We start from the raw sequence: 24,996 nt of genomic DNA on the forward strand, positions 1-24,996 counted from the left end.
TTTTGGATCAATGCATCGGATGAATGCCTGATGCTCTGATAGTGAATGGGAATTTATTAGCTGTGGGTTGCTTTACATTGTTTTGTGTGACTCTGCAGATGGTTTGTGGGAGGAAGATGTAGGAGCAAAGGTAGGAGTTGGAAAATTATTAGATGCGTCTGATATGTATGTTGCAGATGTTAGGCTTTTCTTGAAAACTGGGGAAATGCATGCACAATTAATTAAAACTTGGTTACTAATAAAGCATTTTGAAATGGAAAATTAGAATTAGACAAAAAGAAGGAACATTCTGATGCTGATAATAGTAGATGAGGTTAATGTCATGAAACTAAAATACAGATAATGCTGTGTTGCTCGTTAAGATCTTTAATTCTATGAAAAGTTAGCTGCTAGAAGTCTAAACCATGACTGAACAGTACATTTGTTGCCAGATATGACTTTATTAAGCCTGTATTTTTTGTGTAACAGAAACAATAGATTAAATGCAGCCAAAATAGGAGGTTGTTTTCTGTTTATGTGCAGGGGAGATGAGCAGACAGATGTGTGCAGTTCTTGCACTGACTGCTCTGTATGAAATCTGTGTTTGAGTGTGACAGCAGCAGAGCAGGCCCGTGTGTCTGGTGTTCCGTGGGGCTTGTTCACACGTGCAGTCAGGTAACTGCAGTGTTCTATGTAAGGGCTGGAGACTGTGTGGCTCTAACCACCATGAGCAGGTATGGAAGGGATTGGTTACACTTTGCTTCATTCATTTTTTTCTTGCACAAAATGTGTCAGTGGGTAGGGCTGCAGCTGTGGGAACATAACAAAGGTCTATTTTTTAGAAGGTCGAGACAAATAAACTGAAGAAGAGCCTTCCTGAGTGTTAGGAATTACAGAGTTAAGGGCACAGATTTGACAAGGGACATCTTATAATTCAGAAACTTCTTAATGTCACCTTAGCAGAAGCTGTCTATAATTTTTGCCTGTGGTTTGTAAAATTGAAATGACTTTTTTCTGGAATTCAGCTTTTGGTGGGACCCCACTGGATTTAAGGTAAAAGGTGCAAACATATGCTTATCTGGGAAGAACTCCACTTCTATTTTTACTTAATTTATTAATTTGTAAATTGATATTCTTCTCCGATTCTGTGTGTCTAAAACAGAAAAATCAGGAATAAACGTGTGGTAGTGAGGCTGATTTTATAGATGTCTTCTGTCCGTTTAACTTCAGGTGCTTAACACTGCAGTGCTTTAAAGGTTATCAGGTACATCGATAATTAAATAATTAAACATCATGTATATTGATAATAAATACCAAAAGTGCTTCATATCAGCCACCAAAATGAGAGTTTGTGCATTCTAAATGAATCTGTGAACTGTTTCAATACTATCAGATGGAATACATTTGAAAACTGATTTTGTGCCAAAGTGAACAAAAAGATAGCTTTGTCCTCAGTGCCAAGAAGATGTGTTTTCACCACTAGATAATTAATGTGCATTTACTCATGCCGGTGTGGAAAACCAGCCTGGATTTTGCTGTAAAGTAACTGTGTGAGATAGAGTTACTTCAGTGATGGTTGACCTTGTCTCCATTGGGATTTTACGGTGCACTTTCTAATGCTAGTTCTTCCACTGTGAAAAAAAAAGTCCAACAAAAGGAAAAACTAAAACAGCTATTTTGCTCTCATTCTAAGAAACCAAATTTGTATTTATAAAGACTTTTTTCATAGTAATAATTATCTTAGTCTATATTTATTCTTTTCCAAACAACTGCAATCATACCAGGTAAGGAAAATGAATAGGGCAGGATGGGTTTGTTAAACCTGGAAGCCCAGATAGAGAGGGAGAGAGTGCCAGGGCTTGGGGTATTTCTTTCCTTTCTGAAATTACAATAGAGAATTTTCAGGCATGGTGAAGGAATATTTTAGGGAATGAATGGAATTGAAATTCAAGGGACAGAACATGCTGTCATTTGGTAAAAGGGATATGCAGTCCTGACTAAAGGAATTGCTGGAACAGAAATGTGTCAGTATTTCTAATGCATAATATTATGAAATCATGAGTTATATTAAAAAAAAATTAATTAAAACAGAAATAGCTTTTTAGTTGTCTTCTCCACTTGTTTAGGTTTTTAGATGTCCCTCCATGCTTTTTTCTTTTTTTTAAGTTTGTGTCTTAAAGATTTCCTTTGCACACTTGGGTCTAAAATTCTCTTTCTTTTCATGAACAAGTAAATCCTATATAATATGACCCAGAACCTAGAGCTTTAAGAAAAACACCGTGCATCTTCAATCTCATCATCAAATCACAAGAGGAGACAATGTATCCACTATATCTTTCTCCTTGGTACTAACAGATGTGATTATGTTTGGATGATATGTAGGGTGGAAATGGGTAGAATTCACATTAAAATGCCTTTTAATAATGGAATAATAACTATGTTTATAATAAGTCAGAGTTAAATATCATTTAAGAAATAAGGTTCAAGAGTTTAAAAATAACCAGGCTGAAACACTCTCTGAAAAAAGCTATTTTGGACTACAGTGTACCTTAATTTTTGTGTAGGTGAGAAAGAAAGAGATGCTCTAAAGGATTTTTGTCTAACTAAATTCTAGGAAGTCATTCTCAGGTGTGAGGCTTCTGTGAGTAAGCACTGGAACAATGATTTCTGAGAGTTATTAATAAAACCTGTCATCATTTACGTAACAATTAAAGCCACAGATCTATAGGGGTTTGATACTGATTTTCCTCAAATGGCTTGGAAGTTTTCAGCTCAAGGGCTGAATTCTGTGGTTGGTGATATTTGGCTTCTTGAATGCTCTTCTGGTTCATTAATGTGAGATAATGTTTCATCAGAGGAGAAACTGTATAGTGCTCTCAAAACCAGTAAAAAGAGACACAATTATTCGAACTGTGTGCATCCATCCCCTTTTGTTATCATTGCTGCCAATATATTGATTTGTGCCTTAGTGCAAGCTATGTATAAATTCTACATTGGTTTTATATATATATATATATATATATATATATATATATAATGAAATACATTTTGTTGTTGGAAGCTGAAAAAATGGGAGGGAACTGATGTGATTTTTCAGCTGTGCAATTTCATAATCTTTAGTGGGAAGAATTGTGTAGAGAAATGCTCTACATAAACACCTAGGGTGTTTGCAAGAGACCTTTTGTGGGAATTTTGCCACCATGGACCCAATGTTGTAAGTAGGCTCTGTGGGTAGTAACGTATGATTCTGCCACTGAGTGTCAAAAAGGCAGGCATTTTACATATAAAGAACGTTTTCAAAAATGGAAAACCTGAAGCAGTAGAAATTTAGCAGGCAGGAAACTGGAGGAGCTCTGCTTTACTGAAAGGAAAATGCTCCGTGAGTGCCTGCTTTGCATTTCCCAATTACGCTGTGGGGTGGAAATGCAGTCACTGCACTGAGCAAACACTGAGTGTAGTCCATTGAAGGCTTGCTGGAGCTGCTGGGGTGTTCATACTCTAGCATGGGTTCCTACAGCTCTTTGGAATTACTGTGCGTTTATTATGGTGTTTTATTTGCTTTATAAAGTAGATGCTGGCTAATACCATGCTATGAAAATGGTGTCCTCCCACCACCCACTTGGTAGTGCCTGTTGGCCACGAACAACATTGCCCATAAACTCCCCTTTGGTGATGTGTTTGAGAGTAAAAAAATCAGTGCCAAGCAAGCAGCTGACTTAGGGCTTAGTTTAGTGGTTCATTTCTGCTGGATTATGCTTTTCATTTGCCACGACTGGCACCATTTCAGGTGCCATTGCCTAAACCAGGCTTTTTTTCTTTATTTTGAGTAAGTCTGTGTGATAACGTGAAGCAGAGAGGAAAAAAATGCATAAGCAGTGATTTGTTGAGTGTAAATGGGAAGAGAAATGAACTCTGGCCAAGGGCTGAAAATGAATCTCATCAGACTAACCTGGGCCTTCAGACTGATTTGTATTCCACATTTTCTGGACTTAATCTGCCATGGGATTTGGGAGATATTTTTAAAGAAATGGAATAGTTTTCTGAACTCTGGAAGACTGAAGCTATTTCCGTTTGAAATGGCCTTCCTGGCTATATCTCAGTTTCCCGTATGTACTAAAATACTGGAAAATGTGCTTTAGTTCTTTTGTAGTATGGCGGGATGTAATCAGTCATAAAGATGAAATGTACATTTTTTTTTTTCCCCCCCTATGCTTGGTTAGTAATTATCACTGTCTGGAATTTTCTTTTTTCACTCTTTCATATTTATCTAATTCTCTGAGTACAAAATATATGGGAACTGCAGGGGGCACGGGTGCAGTGACTCAGGAAAGGAAACCCACAGATATTTGCTAAGAGAAGCCAATTCCTGGGATAATGGCTTTTCAGAAGTTTTTAATATGTGGGCCCTGGAAAATGTTGAGAGTGCAGTGTACTGCAGAGTATTTTAAATCTACAAACAACACACTGCCTTTTCCTCTGGTTTTCTGTAAAGCAAGGGGCTGAGGTGCATCTCCTGAGTACATCTCAGTTCTATGTTGGAAAAAGGGGACAATTCCACAATCCTGGCTGGTTTGTTTGCTTTTATGCCCTGGGTTTTCTTGGGAAGAAGTGTCAGGGGATGACTTAGAAGTGGGCTCTGATATCATCTGGTCAGGGCCCAGGTTTGGAATGACAGGATACTTGGATTCAGCCAGGACACACAGCTGCATTTGCACTTTATGCACTTCATACACAGCTGTAGTTATCTTAGGGGACCTCTGTACATTAGTATTGGATACATGAAATGCATTTGGAAATATATTTAAATAATTTGGGTTTAAATATTTTTTTACTTTTTTATATGTAATATATTGTGTATATTGAATATGCTGTGAGTTTAATAAGCAAACATTTATATTCACTTGTAGTTTATGGAGCTATGTGGATGATTTCGTGACTTTAAGTTTGGTAGGCACATTTATAAGACTGTAAAAGTTAGAATGGAAAAGTGAATGGAAAGATATTTGCTTGATTATATTAAGAAATGTATTTGGATTGAGTATTGCTAGAAATTGGTGGCCATGATAGCAACACCATCCAAACACAGGAAAAAAGAAGTCTTTTCCAGGAATCCCCCCAAATCCACTTTGTTTTTCCTGTAGGGAAGTTTTCTGTCTTTCGTGCCTTTTTGTATTGCTACACTCAAATAAATAAAAAAATAGATAGGATAAAATAATTATTTACAATAATATAATATATTCCTAATACAAATATATTGATGCCTTCTCTCAAATTAGTTTTAATTTTTTAAAAATACAGACCAACCATCCTGACCTCCTATGTTATTATAGTGTCCCTTTTTCTAATTGGTCAGAACATGCACTAAATGTCTGTTAAATACAGTAAGTTGAACCTGGTACATTTCCAGCCTGGCCTTTTTGAAAGACAGAAGGAAATTTCATGCATATAAATCCATAAAAAATTCTGAATGAATGAAATCCCAGAGTGATCATGTCCGTTTTCCATTTATTATATATGCTATCCTGCACATAGCAGGATATTATAAAATAATGTAATGCATAAGTCATGAACAAAAATTTTGTGAGGGATCTTAATTCATGGAAAGAAAAACGAAAACTCTGGCTCACAGTTCTTGAAGTCTCAATGTCCTGAACCTCCTTTAGCTGTGGACAGCAATGTACATTGTAACCTTGTTGTAAGGTGCTACTTCAAGTGAACAAGTTTGTAGAAGAGATTCTGGACCCTTTATATGCCATGTGTGTATCTTTTGGTAAACAGTTAAATAATTACATGTCAGTAATTTAGATTTTGTCTTTCCAACAGAAGTTATGACTTTGGTTTTTTAAAAAAATTCTGGTTTAGGCTCAAATCCATATTTTAAGAATTTCTTTATAAATGTGAGATAATGCTTGGTTTAGTTTAAAACAGGAAGAGAAGAGGAAATCTTGTGTTACTTAATGCTGTTTACCACTATTGACAGATGTCTGAAAGTGCTTTTTAAAAGCAGTTGAGGCCATTTCCTAACAGATAAAATAGATCCTGAACAGTGTGCTTGTTAAGTGCAGGGGTGTGTCTGATTCAGCTGTTTCAGGTTTCCAGACCATCCAGCAATGGAAAGGGCTGCAATAGGGTCGAGTCTCCTGTTCCCTGAAGTAGGATTGACTGGGGTCCTAGGGATGAAATACCAGAATCACAGCCTGGCTGTGATTAGCAGCCAGCGCCAGAAGATAAGTAAATAGCAGCAGGATGTATTTCTCCTCACCATATGAGACAGAACACTTAAAAGACAGATCTGCTAGTATGCTCTAAGTAGAAGAGTCTGGAAAATAAATTCCTGCAGCATCGTTTTGATTTTCACTACATGTCTCAGAGCTTTGAAGTTGTTCTGGCAAGTGATGATTGGTTTGTTGTTGTTGGATATCCCAGCATGTATTCATTATTCTTACAACAGACATGAAGATTGCAAATAAATTGAGTAAACCATTTAAAATATGCTATGTGCTGTAGACAGAGGAAATTTAAGGAATGCGTTTAAATTTTAAGCCCTCACCACCTGTTAGCAGCACAAAAAAAAAAAAGCTGATAGGTGCTGACTCCTTTTTGACCCTAAATTATGGGTAACTTCTGTGGAGGGATTCCTGTAACATAAAAGTTGCTTACGTCTTGAGGTAAGTGTTTTTCAAAGTGGTATTTCAAGCTCTTTTACACACACACACACACACGGTAGTTGTTGTTTGCTGTAGTCAACTTCTTAAATTTTACTCTAAATAGTTTGGTAATGGTGGTAGAATTTTTCTAGATATATTTATTACACTTTATGGGGAGGCAACTGAAGCAGTCTAAACTTACAGAGAGAGCAAGGAAAAATGAATAAAAATGGTGTTAATAGTTCAGTTTCCTATCTGTCCTCTCCTGGCAATATGCCACTAAAAGGAATTATCTTTTTTTTGACAGAGAAAATCAAAGACTGAGCATCAGTAATGGCCTGCAGAGGGCAACTTTCATGTGTGTTAAGGTGAACAGCTCATGCAGAAGATGGATTATGTACTAGAACTTTAGGTTGCAAAGCTTTGATCAATGGATTTTTTAGGTAAAGTTCTTTGATCAGTGTTAAACCAGAGTTCCTTCTCTGGGTATTTTGAAGTGTTCACCATGAGAAGCTACAGTATGAGTGGGTGGATCTGGCAGGAAGCTACCACTTTCAGCCTAGAAACCTTATCTCCTGTGGCATAAAAATAGATATAAAATGTGGCACAGAAGCTCTTTTGTCTCTCGAGTCTGGCAAGCTTTCTGTGAGAATAGAAATTCATGTGAAAGTCCTTACTAAAGGTATTGATCAGAGGTTTATCAGTCATCCAGTGAAGGAAAATGAAAGAGTCGCTGTAGAGATGGCTTTTGGACCACTTGGGATTTGAGAGCCACGAAATACATCTGCAATAATTGACTAGAAGTCCAAAGGTGTTAATTGAGTTAATCCTACCTTAAACATAATTATGGTAATTTAAACTAGCTTAAGTCTAGTTACTTTTCAGAAATGCTTTGTTAGAAGATTCAGTTTTAAAGCTTCTAGAACAGATCTTCATGAAGAATGAATCATTGAAGGATAATTAAGGCAGATTTTAGGGTTTGTTTTGGAAATGGACTTGTCCGTTATTGCAGTATGGGCAACGGTGCATCCATTTCAGAGGACAGTATGCTTTGCTTGGTGTTGAAGAAGTCATTAGTTACCTCTCATTCTTGTCAAGTTGCTTTTGGACTGTTTTATGAGATCTGACTTTCCCAGTGGGTCTTTGTAGCCACAGGTCAATATTTTGGTTCCTGTGTTTTATGAAAGTAGGTGTCAGTGTTTCAGTTTTATTGACTCATGCTGTTGAGATGAAGGCATCCTGCAGAGCATATGCTGACAATCTAAAAAATGTCAGTTTTGGTGAAAATAACCAGTTTACGTGTATGAAGGCTTTTACATACCAAAGTGGCAATAAGCATCTCTAGTAAGGAAAAAAGTAATCAGTCTGATTTAGTAATTAAAGACTAGTTATTTCAAAAGGCTTAGTATGCTGACTCTCCAAACTGTTGCATTGGTGTGGGCATCCAGGAAGTTCCCAGAGGAGTTGCTGGCTTGCTGCAGTCTGGGGCTCAGCATCCTGCTGGCCCTGTGCCATTCCAGCCTTGTTCTGGGATCTGTGCTGGAACTGCCCCAGGCTTGAGCTCACCTTACGAGCAGAGTGCAGGTGCATTTGGAGATGGCCATGGAGAAACTGCATCTGCCTAGGCAGGCAGAATCTCCTTCACAGTTCTTAAATACCCTCCTGCTGCTCTCTAATTGACTCAGCAGGAGATGGAACTTATCACTTAGAGCTGCTGTGCTAGGCGCTGGAAATAAAGCTCAAGGTTGGGTATCTCATGCTGCCCAATGTGCTAAGAAATTTGTAGAAATCACTAGTTATGAAAATGCTCAGGAGTGGCTTTTTTTAACATCCCCATTATCCATTACCTGGATTTCAGATCCCAGACCATGTATTCTCATGGGCCATTGTGATTTAGTGAGGAAGATTTGCTTCCCTCTTTCAATATCTGAGGTGGCATCTTTGGCATTGAACTAAAATATTTTCCTATTTGTGGAGATGGGAAAGTTCCCACCAGTTGAAAGGAAGTCTTGGAGTCTCAGAGATGCAGACTGAAGGTTATTGTCTGGTATCCACAATTATTTCATAAAAGGACAGAATCTTTATTATTCTTTAGGGCCTCAACATTAAAGCTCAGCAGTGATTTTTGTTACTTAGTTTGAAATTTTTACATTATATCAATATTCATATTGACTAGAAGTCTTGTCCTAGGACTGTTTGGGGGTTTTTTGAAGGCTGACTATAATGTTGTTATTCCCTAACTGTGGACAGGGATCATGGATCCAATTAAAACAAGAGAGATTGCACTGCCTCTTACACTGAGATTTAGTGGATGGGTTTCAGTGATATTTACCTGGGTCCATGGAAAGGCCTCAGAGATCAGCTGTAGTACAAATAACTTCTTTTGAAGTTGTAAGAGTCCTGGAACTGCTGCTAAACCAAGTGCAATGAGGCACGAGTCTCAAATAAATTACACTATGGATAATAAAAAAAAAATGCTAAGAAATGATACAGAATCAAAATTATTTTTGAGAGAAATAATTTAATATGTTTCGAATCCAATCAGTATGCTGAGCTGTAATTGAATGTCTAATATTATTTCTTTAAAAATGAGCAGTGACTGGCCTACTAACATAATAGTTAAGAAAAGAATAGATTAGCAGTATAAATTGAAATATTGTTTGAATCAGATCTTGAAATGTAATTACCAAATGCTGTATAGTCATTATGAAGAATGAGGTTTCTGCAGATGTACCTGATAGTGTACAGAGGTGATCTATACCAAACCAGAGCTTTCAATTTATTTGACAGGTTAAACAATAGACTCAATAAATGCTGGTGTCTAAGAAGTATTTTTATGGTGTGATAATTTCACTTTGATCATTTGCAACCATTACTATCAAATGATATCTTGTTTTATATTTAGAGATTGTATATCTGCTGATAAATACATAAAATTTTGCTGATTGAATAGAAACTATCAAGTACAGGTATTTCTGGGTTATGTATTCAAACCTAAGGAATACTATGACTTCTAGTCTGTTTAAATGGCCAGATACTCAGCAGCTATGCAAAGTTATTTTTTACAGTAAACTTATCTTATTTATGATTAGTCCTTTATTAATGCCACAGCCGTATCTCACTCAGCAGTCACCTCTCTGATTTGTTGGCAAGATTCTATGAAGTACAACAAGCAGCCTGTGAACTATGTGCTTTTGCAAGTTGTATTTGATTTATAGACTGTATGGAGTGTAAACTGCACTGCTCTGCTTCATATCAAGAGTATAAGGGGCCCTGAAACAACAAGGCTGTTTATATTCTTCAAGTGTTGATATCCAAGGAATGCCTCAGAGTGAGGATTGCTTTCAAACACAATGTATTTATAACTTTCTGTTTGTTAAAATGGCATGGCCAAACATGTGGAACTTGGGACTATATAACTCGTATTGTTCTTCTAGTACACTGAAAGGATATTTTGCATCCCTTGTTGATGCAGCACTCTTGAGTAAGTATTTTCTAAAATATGATGGAATAATTTACAAAACTGAACAGAACAGTCTATGTTTTGGCATAATATATTTCAAGAACTAAGTCAGACTGACTTCTGGTATTTGTTCCTGGTAGGAAAAAAAAAAAAAAATCAGAAACCAAACAAATTACTCTATTATGATTTTAAATTACTTTATTTCTAATTGGTAAGTATTATATTAAAACCAAATCAGAGTAATTTCAATGTAATATAGCAGTTTGTGTGCACAGTGTGGGGTGCTTATCTTGAAAGTAAGCTTCTCCCTGTCTGTCCTACAGTACATCAACAGGGAAGATTCTCCATGCACCTAAACAGAAATTTATATCAATTTCTTATGTTTGCACTTAGAGGTTCAGAATTGCAGAGGAGGCTCCACCCCTGCTGAAATGTCACAGAGCTCAGTATTCAGATAAATTTGTCATTCACTCAAAATTCTTTCCAAAAAACTCCCAGCCAAACTCAAAAAACAACAGTCTCCAGTCTTCAATGCCTCTTGGGGGAATTTCTCCAGTAAAAACCCTATGTATGTAATCTACATAATATATATTATCTAGCTTTAGGTGGGTGCAACCTTTGTTGCACTTTGTATATTTTTTTTGTATATAAAAGACAGTAACTGCAATAGCTCATGGCATCTGATACAAATTTAATCTGTCATGTTGACAGTGCTTATGATTAATTTTCACTGTCTTCTACAGCAGTAAGAAAACCAAAACAGCTCACTAACTGCAAATAAACCCTGTCAAAAATTCCCTTGTCAAGCAGTGAGCAAATGCCTTGTTAAGAAAGGATTTGTGATCCAAATATAGGAGGAAATTCAAATACCCCAAAGTTTCTAGCAGAATAGAGAGTCAATGTGAATTGTAAATGTAAAAGAGGAGCCTGATCCAAATTTAATGAGGTTAAAAACATTTTTATAATTGTTAAATTAAGGGGATCTTAATTAGAATATGAAATTCTGGGCTGGATCTAGAACACAGTAAGAGGAACATCGTTATATTTATTTTTCACATAGGTCTTCAAGATCATTGATTTTCAATAGCTTAAGTTAGTGAAAATACATTAAATTATCCCAGGTAATCACCAGTTCTAGATGAAAGAAGTCAATGCTTTTGGGAAGGACAAAGCTGAATTAATGTTTCCCAAAATGTATATGAGTGTAATTTTTTAACTTGGGGTTTGTTTCAGCAATAATGAAATCTGTGCTGGCTCATCCATTAGACAGAGATTTTTACTGGGATTTTTTTTAGGATTAACCAAAATAGCTGTCTTATGTGTATTATTTTTGGTTTCTAAACAGGTCTTATCCTTGGTTGAGGACTGTTCTTAAAAATGTATATTGTATGTGGATCTTTGTGCATGGATGGCACAGTGTTTGTGCATCTTGGACGGGACAGGGATGCCAGGGTTGGGGTGCTGTGTCCGTGAGGTCACCGCAGCAGTGCCTGAGCAGCCGTGGGAGCCAGCTGAGGTACGACCATACACAGCCCCCCCTTTCTGTCAGGAATCTGCTGGGACACCATCACCACCCAGGCTGCCCCCAAAAACACCTCCCCTCTTTCTTTTCCAATGCTAGCTCAAGAATTACTCTCCCCTCAGTTTTTCCAGGTTACTCCTGTGATTTTATCTTGCTAGTTGAGGTAGAAATGTTGCCTGCCAGCTGGAAACTGCTGGAAACAGGGAGGCCTTTTATGAAAATGCTGACACAACTTTATCTATAGCATAGCAGTGTGAACCATCTGTTTCCAATAAGGTGGTTATTATCTTTTCTTGTCAAACTTATCACTACAAAAATATTTTGCTCTCTTCAATACAAAGGGGTACAGTTATGGACATGATAAGAATGAACTTTATGAAGGATGGTTTTCCCTTTTGACACTGATTTATGCATGTTTATTTCATTGCCAGAGGCAAAAAGCCATATTCCTTTTATATTCTCACAGTTCATCTGTTTTGGTAGTTCTTTAGGGCTATAACACAGAGGACCACACTTAAACATGTATCTTAGTCTGTGGCTTTTAAAATTGCTACAATTTATTGTTTAAAAACTGATGCACAGTTGGCTGTGCTGAAGGGCAGTGGTAAGCAGTGGGATAGTCTGGCAGTGAGGATGTTGATCCATTAACCTCATTAACTTATCAACTTAGTGCAACTCTAACTCTTCACACAAATTCTGTATATTTAGTCTTTGAGAGTTTGTCTGGTTTTCTCTTTTACTCACTTGATGCAGTTCTGTCCATTGTTTTATCATGTGTAAAAATAAGATTCATGACAACAGGTAGAGGTTAGGAGAACACAGGCTAGGCCTTGAAGGATTTTACTTTAAACATTGAATAAGGCCCTGTGAATAGAAGTAGAGAAGAATTAATTCACGTGGTGTTATCAATTCAGTGCTGGAGGCCTGCTTCTTGTGGGTGGTCTACGAGTATCAATTTGTTTTATTACATTCATCTAGTAACTGTTGCAACAGTACTGAAAGCCTGAACTCACATGAAGTTTTGAAAGGAGCCAGACAGAAAGCTCCCTCCCTAGGAGATGTTCACTGGTGTGTCAGCAGTTGACTTTTTGCTCACTGCTCTCTTTAAAGCAGGAGTTACTTTGTACTTCCAGGCTGGTGAAAAGCTGTTTTGGAGTGCTGGCTGTTGATGGAGTGTTTGGGAGGTCTGGGTGCAGCACACGGGTGAGGCAGTTCTGCCTGGGATGAGATACAGAGCTCGGGCTCACTGCATGTACGATACAATCTGGCTCGTCACTCGGATCTTGCCTTGGTGTTTGTGCAGATCAGTTGTGTCTCTCTCGCATCTTGTAGCTCCACTGTGGGACGCTCCTCCCTCAGAGTCCTCTGTCCTGAGCGCTGGTGTGCATCTTTAGTGGGCTGAAATTGTCACTTCTTTCGTGCTGCAGTGCATTTTCTGAGAAAATTTGTTTGATTATAAGAACCCTTTAATGAATTTGATTCCAAGTTTACCAATCTGGTTGGATTAGTGATAATATAAAATAATATAGTGATGACATATTTAGTCTTGCTTACAGAAAAGATTGTTTGCAGTAGCTGCATGGGGCCATTAGCCCAGACCACCAGGGGAGAAGAAGTTAGTAAGGCGGGGCATTGGCAATATTGCACTTCTTCACTAGTGTGAATAAATCTACCAATAGGACACAGCGTTCTGGAAATTGTCACAAACCTCTGGTGCACTTTTTTGATAGATGCCAGCTATGTCTAATCCTTTGGGAATTGTCCAATAGGTAGGTATCTGTGTGAAAAACAGTTCCTGATCAAGGGAGTGAAAGTCAAAATCTTTGGCTGGCATTAACTGGAGAAGGCTCAATCTCGTGACAGCTACAAATTTCTCAGAGCTGACTCTTCAAATCAGCTATGAACGCAACATCATATTTCCAGCCTTTTTCATCCAGAGAAATTAGTAGTTTTGGTGGTACCCTTGGTGACTGTAAAGTTCTGAAGGAGCTAAAAGATCAGATTTGGTTCAAAAGCTCTGTTAAGTGTGAATTATAACATCTTTAACTGATTAATTGAATTGCAGTACCAAGTAGAAGAAAATACATTAATTTGCAGAGATGTTCTGGTCTTGCTTGACACAAAAATGCAAGTAGTGACCCAGGCAATAAAGTCACTTCTTAAAGGACTTGAATATAAATATCTTACAGGCTTTGAAGGACCAAGATAATGATCTCACTTCTGTCTTTTGATGATAACAAGCATTGGTCTTTACTGTTACATAGAGTGTATTCCAACATGTTCTGTATTTTGCTGAACTGGATTAATATTTCTGAATTCACAGTAAAAAACAGTCAAACGATTGTGTATTTAAGGTGTTGTGAAATACTTCTTGCTACAGAATTACCAATACTTAAAAAGTCTTGTCGAGCAGTTCTTGCATGGGGAATCGTAATGTTAAAGTGTCTTCTTGCTCTAACACTCAGATGTGTGAGGAGATGAAGTAAAGCAAATATTTGGTTTTTCCTTAGGGAAAAGGTTTCAAACAAAGAATTTGGGGCTTGAATGGAAAAGTTGAAGTGGAAGGGTTTTGTGGTTCAGAAAATGAAAGTGTGTAGGAACCTAAAAAGATAGGAAATGAGGGTACTTTTTGAGGAAAAATAAGACCTTTGACTCTGGTGAGCTTGTGATAAGCTGGAGTTTATCGGAACCAAACAAAACATTGAGCTTCCCTCTTGAGTGATTAAAAAAATACTGCAGAGATTTGGTCAATGGACTTGCATTATGTTTTTATGCCAAACTGCTGTTTCAGACACATTGCATTGTTTTAATGCAAAGCCAGCAATTATTCCCTGTTCAAATAGAGCCCACAGGGCCCTAGAGTGGACCTCTATCTCATTTATGAAAGTCCTGAACTGTAAGGTTGAAACAAGTGATTGGACTGTTTCTTATTGTTTGTATTGCAGTCTTACATATGTGTGAAAGATGCAATTTGAGATACATTTCTTTTACCACAGATAATTACTTCTAATGATCCACTGCATTAGAGAGAAAAAAACCCTCAAACTATGGTGAAAAGTGTTTATAAGGAGTTGACATGATGCATCATGAAATTTCAGTGCCTCTAAATGTAATACAGAAATGCTTTATATGGGATTAAAGCCCACTGACATTAATAAGTGTCTTTTGATGCCACTGGCTCTGTCCCCAAAGGTTTATCATTTAATGGCACTGAAGACTAAAGTAAAAAAAAAAAAAGCTGTTTTTCATTTGGGTTTGTGCCAGTTTCTTTCTTTGAAAGCTTTTCTCTAAGGAAAAAAAAACTTATTTGTTTTACTTATTATCATGTTAGTTTGGAGATAGCTAAACTGAGACACTTTCACTGTTAAACTGAGTCAAAGGTATTGTGGAGGATTCCTGGCTTCCAGCTGGTGATTTCCACTTCAGAGCCCAAAGTTTGGTGATGTTAGAGTCCAGTTTTATGTCAGGGTTCCCTGTATTGTTCATACTGGTTACTGAGTGACGTGAAGGCCAAGTTTTGATACCAGCAATGGGGTATAGTCATGCTGAAGTGCCCACATACCCTGGATTTTTCCCTAGAATTGATCTTGAGCCTAATGTTTGAGTTACATCCCTTAAACAAGGATGCTTCTCTCAGCCACACATAGGTTTCCATTCTTTTTTAGAAATACTTTATTTTATCTTTTGTGTTTTACACATTTACACATTTACACAAACCTAATTTCAGCTCCTAGCTCTGCTTTGGGAGTTAAGTGGTGCAACAAGATGTCAGTATTCAGAGTCTATGTTTTGGAAAAAAATGTTATTATAACTTGGATGCTACCTCCTTGGGCTTTTAAAGGCTCATATCAAAGAAACAATAGTTGGGTAAAATTAAAAAGATCTGAAAAATAATGAAGTAGTTTTGAAAGGAGGAAGTAAGGGAAATATTAAGTAGATTATGTTCAAAGCAAACAGTAGCTGGAGGTGATGACGGCTGGTTTGTTTTAAACTAGGCATCCCTACTGGAATTTTAATTAATTCCAAACTTTTTAGTATGCATTATTTGCCTGACAAAGTTCATAATGCTTCCTCCCTGAAGTATGGAATGATATTCAATGATTAGGAGCAGAAGAGCCTGCAGAAAAGCCTTTCATTTCCTCTGTCCCAGAAACCATAATCCTGCAGCAGAGCAAAGTAATGGCTGGTATGTATCCATTTATCACTGCTATGCATCTAAATGACAGGGTGAATAGTATGTCTTCTTTGCTGACGTTTTTCTTCTCTTTTTTCTTTTTTCTTTTCTTTTTTCTATTTTTAAACATTTGCATGGACCAAGAATTGGGATAATGCCAAAGACAAGTTAAAAATTAAATGAAAATAAAAATGTGTAACTTTATTCCAGTGCATCATACAGTACACAGAGTCTTCAGGTGGCAAAGATACCTGCAGTTCTTCTTTCATGGCATTTTTCTCACGAAGTTAATGTTGCCATTTTCCACTGTTGCATTAAGGCAAAATAAGAAAGTGGGTTTTGCTTAAAATTCCTTCCTAAATGTAATGAAGTTATGCAGCATTCTGAAAATGGAGTGAGGAGTTTCTTCACCTGACCTATCTCTGTTCTTCTTCCAGTGGGATTTAAAGTACATTGGTCTGCAAATATGAGTCGACTCGAAGTCATCCTTGTTGCATTGTATAATCACCAGCCTGTGCTAGAGGGGAAGCTGCTCTTAAATAACTGAGTTTTCCCTTGCCAGCCTGGATGAGTTGGGGCAACCTTGAAAATGTCTCATGACTCAGAAATGCTGAAAAAGATGGAATTGGGTCAGGTTAATGAAAACATTTTTATGCAGCTTGACTTGGATTTTTTTACAAGACTTTTATTGGTGTGAGGTTCCCACTAGCAAATCCCAGTGGGTTTTTTGACTGATATAGGTGATTTCAAACATCCTGAGAATGAAAGAAAAGGTTTTCAAGTTATGTAGCTAATAAAACGACCATCCTTGGTATTTCAGTAATGAAATGCTTTCCAACAAAAAAAAACACTCAAAAAACCCACAATCCACATTGTATAAGAATTCCTGAGCAATGCTAATTGTCTTGCTTTTATATTCAGTCTTAAGGACTTTTTTCACCCTAAACCTTTATTGAAATAAACTGAGCCCTACTCACTTGTTACTTACTAACATTGTTCCTTTCACATGGTGGAAGGCGAAAACTTCTTATTGCTCCTCTGTCTGAATATCCCTATGTCTTGGGCATGAGACACATCTAAATCCCTGTCTCTTCCTCATGTACATGTGTGTGATTATCTTCAGGATTACACTTGAAAACTAGGCTGCTCCTTTAGAACCTTCCTCCCTGATGCTGTGCAGAAAGCAGCCAGGGTGCCTTGAGGGCTGCCAAAGTCTGTTCCATGTCAACTTGGAACCAGAAGTTGCTGACTGAGCTGTCTGAACTGTGGTAAAGGTAATGGTGTCAGAAAAGAAACAAGAGGCTTTGTTCCTGAAAATTTTGCAGTTTTTTTGCTTACCATTCTTCTTTTTTAATTTCTTAGAGGCCCAGAATTTCAGCAAATGAATGGCTTTGCTGTACAGCAAAACCAGCTTATTATGAGTACAGCTTTCCAGCAATACCTTCCTACTCCACCCAAACACTGGGTAGTTTTCACTTCAATTTGAAATGCTGAGCCTCTTGGAATGCAAGGATTTTTGATTGTGGAATTGAATTTTCTTGCTAATTACAAATCTTTATTTTTAGTTGAAAAACAGGGTGATACCAGCCAGCAAGGATGCATTTAGGGGATTACAGGAGTCCACTTTGCAAACCGCAATGCAGAATAGCTTTGTGGAAAAAGCAATGTGTAATGATAGGTTTCTATTGAACTTTGATGTGTATGGCTTCAAAGAATGAGGGTGTTTGGGCAGCAGCAAGTGTGTCTCTTAGATATAATAAGAAAAGACATCCATATGCATTTTTTGTGACTTCAAAAGAGCTAAATTCAGCAAAACATGGAAGGCAAAACAGTTATTTTGCAGTGCATTGCTCTTTCACCAGTTAGACGCTGAGTATTAGAGCATACGTTAAACTGGAGCAGTGGAAGTTTTAAGATTTGGAATAGATGGGTACAGAGAAGAGCAGACAGAGCTGGGGGCTGTGTATTTAATGCATTTTCCCCTTCCCATTGAATTGGTTAAATCTCATTGCCTTCTATGAGATGATTGGCTTGGTGCACAAGTGAAGCTGCTGTTTACTTTTGGCTCAGCAACGCTTTTGACACCATCTCCCGTAGCATCCATAGACAAATTTGGGAAGTATTCAGTATGGGACTGAACAGGTGGATAACAAGGTGAATGAAGACCTTGTGGGACTGTTGAGTTCACAGAGTAATGGTTGGCAATTCTGAGTCCAGCTGGTGGCTAGATCGTGGTGACATTCCTCAGGGATCAGTGCTGGGAACATCAAGAGATGGTTATTTTGGAACCTGGCTGAAACAGGCCTTACCCTGCATGGTTTGTTCCTTGGGCCATAGGTTTCTGACTGACTGGACAGCCAGCATGGTTTCTTGTGAATTGTCCCTAGATTTACTACAGGATTCCAAATTGGCTGTGAGTGAAAATTGTGTCTCACTTATAATGACACAGGAAGTGACTGAGAGAATTTTCTTCACAGCCAAAATGCATTATTTTTACTAATTCACAGCAGTCCAAATCTGGCTTTTGGAAAGACCAAAATCAAACATTTATGGATTCCAGAAAGGGAGCCAAAATAGACCATAGAATAATATTACATTTTTACTGTAATCTTACTATTTTAGACTTAAGTTTAGAAATATGTGCAGTTCATTATGACTTGATCACATTTGCTTTAATTTCCAGTAACAGCAAGTTGGGCAGAATTTCTACTGTTGGGTTATGTTTGCTTTCAGAAGGTTTCAACTTCTTACATTTTAGGAAATGTGCTAATTTCAGGTTTAGTTTTGTTTTAATTTTAAAGACAATGCCTGCATTGCTGAACTTGTGTGTGTTCAGCAGTGCCAAGCCCAAGCCCTGCCTCCACTGCCTGAAACATGTTTGCTGTGTGTTCTTTTTGTGAGTTTCCCACCAAAAGAATCTGATGTTTCTCTGGGACCAGCTTGTCTTCATGTAAATGAAGTGATTCCTCTTAAAAATGTCATCCCTTAGTCAAGAATGTGCTCCAGCATTTTGCTTATGAAACTGAATGATCTCTGTTGTCCCAAGCCTCTTTTGACATAATAAAACATAATAATTGCCCATGATAAGCACTTTTTTTAGGCTTTTTCTGCACTGAGTCAGCAGTAGCTGAACTGACTTGAACTACCTTGCATGACAAAGTCCAAGCAGAGCATTTGTGGCTGTGTGGGCTCCAGCAGAGACCAGGGACCCTGCTACTGACTTCAGCTTTTGACTGATTGGCTCCAACTGCTGAAATCTGCAATAGTGTTTTCTCAGGCATGCCCTGAATGCCTCCCCACAACAGTCTCTGTGCAGCCTTGGAAATTTGGAAGTAATTTTATTTACTGATACATGCTTCAGGCTTGAATGAAGTCATCTGAGAGTATTTGTATAAGCACTGCTGGCATATTCAAATCTTTCCTTCACCCTATCCTCCTGCAGGCACCCAGCAATGTGTCCAGCCAGCCAACTTGTGAACTGAAGTAAAAAGAGAGAAAAGGAAAGTTAAACTTGTTTACATCTAACCTTGTTCTGGGGATAACTCTAATGAGTTAGTTTAACTGTGTGCTTTTGAAATGGACATGTCCAAGACTGTGATAATCAAAAGGAAAGGATGAGTGTGAGTAAACTTTGAGCAAGGTTGCTTCTGCAGAGTTTCCTGCCTTGTCTGGGATGTATACAAGGGTTGAGTTGTTCTGTGCTCAGGACCAGTGAGGTTAAGATGCAGATACGACACCATGATTTGCTTTTAGGGAATTGAATAGTATGATAAACATTGAATAGTGCTGTGGGACCAATGAAAGAAGGCCTTTTTACTGGAAGGGATCCCAGTATATTCTGCCTTTGTATTCAGCATGTGTTGGATCTTGGAATAAAAACATTATTCTTGATTGTTCTGTGCTGGAAATGAAACTTATCCATACAAAGGCAAGCAAAACTTCTGTTTGCCCTGATGTAGATGGAAATTCATGATCCTGTGGGAAAAAGAGGAAATAGGGCCACCAAACCAATTGTAGGGTAGTATTGATTCCACCCAAGTAAATGTAGAAGCAGTTGCATACTTCAGATATTGATTTACAATTAATTTGGAGGTTTTTAGCTGTATCCTAAGCATAGTTTTTCTTATTCTTTTCCCCCTATTCAGTAAAAATTGAAATTACAATGCTGAGTGGAAAACAGATTTGTTTGTTTGTTTATTTATTTATTTATTCACAATTTTCTGGAAGAAACAAACCCCAGGTACCAGGTCACACTAAGAGAGTCCTTTACCTGAGAGATTATTTCTTCTCTCAAGCCAGTATATATTGTTCTGCTGTTGCTTTCTGCTTCTGGACTGTTGTTTAGGGCTTGGAGGCTGGGTTTTCTTGATTAGTGAATCTCAGAGAGTGAACTCCTTCCCCTTAGTGCCAGCCAGAAGCAGCTGGCCAGATGCAGTGTATGGCTTTAAGGATGGTCACAGTAATTTCAACAAATAATTCTCTTCCTGGGAGCTGACTTGCACCTCGATGCTTCATGGTATTTATTCATACTTAATGGCATCTGTGGCCTCCACTGGAAAAGCAGTTGAGCCTGTAATTTTCCAGCCGAAAATACATGTTTTGAAATTATTGACTTCATTTAAGAGAATGCCCTGGAACTTTCTACTTCTGAAGGCTTGTAGCTTCTTGTCTAGAGGGTTGACCTCTTCAATTGAAACTCACTTACTCTAAGGCATTCAACATATTTTATTCTGTAGAATGCTGTTAAAAAGGCTTATTAATTGTCAACTTTGCAAATTACCCCCTAGGATTTTTTTTTAAACAGAAACTCTGGAGGATGGCTTAACCCTCCCCAGCCTCTTTTCCTAAGAAAAAGTTCTGATGAAATCTGGTTTCCTACAGGTTTGTGTTTTAAGCTTTGTGCCTATGTACATTCCCATAAGTATAATGCAAGAGATTTGTTCTTACCCACTTTTTTACAAGGGAGATTGGACAGTAACTTGGAACTCCATTCTCTTCCTAAATGCTTATGTGCACAAAATGGGCAAAATTGTGCATCAGTTTAGTCTTTCATTAGTGAAGTATTACAGGTTCATCCTCATGTATGTAACTGTACTTATATGAATTCTCTCTTCTAATCATTATTAACAAGAATTGTTTCTGTGCAACAAATGCAAAATAGATTTTATGTTTATCAGCACTCCTGAAAAACTATCTGATTTTCAGAATAATTGTTGTTTGCATTATAATTTGCAAGTCACAATAATTCTATATATTATATATTAGTACCAAAAATTATATATATAATTATTATAAGAGTTAATACTTTATTACCACTAAAAAAAATTACCAAAATATAAACAAACCAGGCAATCTAATTCTTACTGGAGTAAATGAGAGGGTTTGTCCCATTGATTTAATGGGATCTGGATCAAGCCCTACATTATTATTGCAGCAGGCTGACAGTCAAACATTATTAACACCAAGCTCCTCTTGTCCGTGTCTTGGCAGTCTGTACGCATGCACAAGAGTACATCTGCAGAATGGTTGTTAGCACATATCATCTTTCACTTTGATTTGCTTCTGCACCTCTGCTTTGTGAGTCAGCAGGGTTAACTTTTGTAGTTCATATCTCAAAACTCAGCTTTTCATTTTCTTGCTTTTTAAGCTTTAGAACCTCTGTATCTGTGTAATCTTATATTTCCCTATGCTTTTCACAAACTAGCATGACGATGACAAAGAGAGGATGAGAAGATCCCTGTGCAAGCTGTTTTATTTCCAACCCTTTTTTATTAAATAACTATACCCCTTCTGTTCCAGTCTTTTTATGTTAAGCAATGCAAAAGAATTGAGCTTTGGTTACACTATGCATCAAGAAGCCCCTCCTGGCAGAAGAAAGCCTAAAACTGACTGCTTTCACTACCAATCATCATCTTTTTTGCTTTTGTTAGACTGTGTTCTCTACCACTGTAGGTCTGTCAGCTTCTAGACTTTTTTAATTAGCACATTTGGTAGGACTAGTAAAAATGCGATGAAAGGGAGCTGCTTTGATGCCAAATCCTTTTCTTTCCCTTGTCATGTCTGCAGAAAACACTCATATATGCAGGCTGTGCTTGTGCCATTTATTTTCTTCAAGTAGGTCATTGAAAGATGTATTCCTGTCCTTCATATACCTGCCATCACCTCAGCTGAGGCAGTGGTGGTTCACTGCTTCTACTTTTTATGGTGCACATTTTTGTGGTGTCATTTTGCCTTTCTTTCTATTTGTTCTGCCTTACTTTGCCCAGCCTTACTTTTCTTTTTCCACGTGCAAGACGCGAACCAGGAATCAGTGAATGCAATATGAGCACAATAATGTGAAGCAAGTAACTTTAAACAGCAACTGAAGCAGCAGTAAATTTCTAAGTGTTGCTTTCAAAATCATGAGGTGAAAAATTGAAATTATTTAATATGCTGTCTTTTAAAACCCCTGTCCTGCTGTTGGCTTGAGAATTAACCTTGAGATGTACTTGAAATGAAAGCAAGCTCAGCACAAGCACCCCAAAGCAGAGGAGGCCTTACACACCTGGTCTGTGCATGAACATTGACACTTGCTCATGATGACTGATGGACATTGACAGCCGTCTAGCGGCTGGGATGACATGTTGGATCCCCTGTCCCCTTCCTCCCTTCCCAGTAATTAGTACAGCTTCAGTGGTGACATCAAACCATCAAACTGGGCCTGGGCATGTCAGTGCCATTACTTCCAAGCTGCTGATGTGTAATCTCTGTGTCTGAGGATCCAGTAAATTAGTTGTAACTGATGATAAATTAATGATGATAAATTTGACTGCTGATAAATTAGTTCTTCAAAGTAAAACTAACTTAAGTCAAATACATCAATATATAGCAGAAATAAATTGCATTTTACTTACTGTACTTTGCACAGTAAGTAATCCTCTTTCTGAAGGTTGGTTGTTGTGTGAGCTCATGTTTAAATGAGTTCTTAAATGATTCATGGGTATTTCTCCTACCTTGCCTTTTATATTTGCAGACTGCTTTGAAACTTGGTGGGTTTGAATCCTGTCAGTTCTTTATTCAGGCCCAATACCAACTAGAGTTGTACTTTTTTGTTGGTAAAAAAGGAGTTGGTTAATGGCCTAGCAGATCCTTTTTCCTCATTAAAAATTTCCAAAGCTGCTTCTCAAGCCACTCAACACCTTATGTTACAAATTTAGAGGTAGAAAGAACATGTGATATATAAAGAGTTTGTAACTTGGTCTCTCTGATTAAAACAAACCTGCAAACTTCCACGCCAGAGGGGAAATGGTAGAATGATTTCCTTTGCTGCCTTTGCCTCTCTGGGTGTAGCTGGATAACATGACTGCAGTTCAGGCCTGGGAATAGAATGTCAAAATGTTCTTGTGAAATGAGTTGGCTTTGAAACAGCTGCGCTTTCCAGGTTACTTTTTCAGTGTAATGCAGTCACAACAGAAAGAAAAACTAGGAGCACCAAATGTAATTAAAAGATGTACCTTTGTGTCTTCTGAAAATATTAAGAGGTGGTAGGTTTTTGGTTTTGGTTATTTTGATTACCATTATATCTGCAATCTGATAGGGAAGCAGACTTCCTAGTAGCTTTCAGAAGTTGGTATGTGCTTTCCCCCCTGCCTTTGTCTGCCTCTTTCCCAGCCGCTGAGCAGGACCCAGGCAGAAGCTAGTCACCATCTGGCTCAGCTCTGATTTGCCAAAGCAGTTGCTATGTGGTTTATTTGAAGTTATGACAGAATGCTGACTTTGGGCTCAGTAACTTAGAAATTTCATTTATGCAAGCTGATGCTCTTTTGAACAGCACAAAGAGTTCTGTGGGTGATACGTTAAAGAAGACATAGACCATATGCCAGACATCTGGGGGGAAAAGGCTAAATATGTCAGACAGTGCATTATGTCATGCTCACAAGGGAGAAGTGAGAAGAATGGTTTCCAAAATACGATCTGCAGTTTGGAAAATGATTCTCACAGTGTCATAAATGGACTGTACAGCACACTTGGTTGATGTCTTTACTTCACACTGAAAACATTTCCTCCCAAGCTTCTGCAGCACCTCTTTGAGTCATTTTGTCTGTTGCTGTGAGTAAGTGATTGAAGAGGAGCTGACCTGGTGAAAATTTCAATTTGAGTTTTTGTTAGAAAGATGCTAGTGATGGCAGGTAACAGTTAATGGCACATCTGTTCCCTTTCTTCAGGCTTTGACATTCATGGAGTAACTGGGCTTGAGATGAGGCACAAAGCTGAAATTCCAAATCTGCTCATATTTATTACTTTGTAATTTTCTGTTTACATCTGGTTTAAATTAGGACAGAAATGTATAGAACAATGAAATTGTCTTTGTGCTTAGAGCTGTTAATTTTTACACTAGTCGCAGGTTTGCTTAAACAAACAATAGTTATGATCTTTGATTAGGAGGATGTGTCCTGTATATATAATTGACCCTACTCCCAGTCTTGTATCAATTAGAAATTAGACCTGTTTGGGAATTTTCAGTAGTGGTTTTAACTGGATTGTCCAGTTTCAAAGGTATTTTTGATAGCAGGGATTTCTGTAATCAGATGGAGCTCCCACCCACGTAAGATGAGTCTTCTCTGCAGAATCTCAGGGGGTCAGGAAAATAATTTTTGGACTGTGAGTGACAGCTTTGCTGTGTGTGACTCAGACACTCTCTTGGTGCTGGGATTCTTGGTTTGCAAGTTGTGACACATGGTCTAGGGACAGCCTGGGGACGATTCTTTGGTTTTACAGCTGCTTGTTCCTTTAGAGGATGAAATATTCATTAGGACAAAATGAAAAAAATATTTTCTTGCTGCTAGGGCATTCTGTGAAATGTTGGATACACAAGCAAAACTTCTACTTATTTTTTGTACTCTTTCTCAGACATATTTTAATTTTAGGGGAAGATAACTGAGTTTTACTCACCTCATGATTAAAAAAAAAAATCCAAACATATCCAGGATGTTTGGCTACAAAGTAGGAAGAAAACAAGGGCAAAGACTTATATATGGGTAAAATAAGACAAATGTAAGTGCAATTGTGTGAATAACATAGAAAGGATGCATGCATAAAAGCCAGTCCATACAGGTCCTGTATAAATAGTGACTAAAGATGGTCTTTCATATGTGCTTAAAATATCTAAGGGGTATTTTGTATGTAGTCAAGATATATCCATGACAGTATCATGTGTGTGCTGGGTTAATCA

The 24,996-nt window shown here is 37.7% G+C and overlaps 1 protein-coding gene across 1 annotated transcript in view; it reads left to right on the top strand.

Moving 5' to 3' along the window:
* The window catches only part of COL5A2 (collagen type V alpha 2 chain), a 95,047-nt gene that overhangs the window by 22,299 nt on the left and 47,752 nt on the right, over window positions 1–24,996 (top strand). The gene's annotated exons all lie outside the window — the stretch shown is intronic.

This window comes from Pseudopodoces humilis, chromosome 8 (assembly GCF_049639895.1).
Source record: "Pseudopodoces humilis isolate 2021_Gansu_Grassland_sample_001 chromosome 8, ASM4963989v1, whole genome shotgun sequence".
NCBI classification, from domain to species: domain Eukaryota; kingdom Metazoa; phylum Chordata; class Aves; order Passeriformes; family Paridae; genus Pseudopodoces; species Pseudopodoces humilis.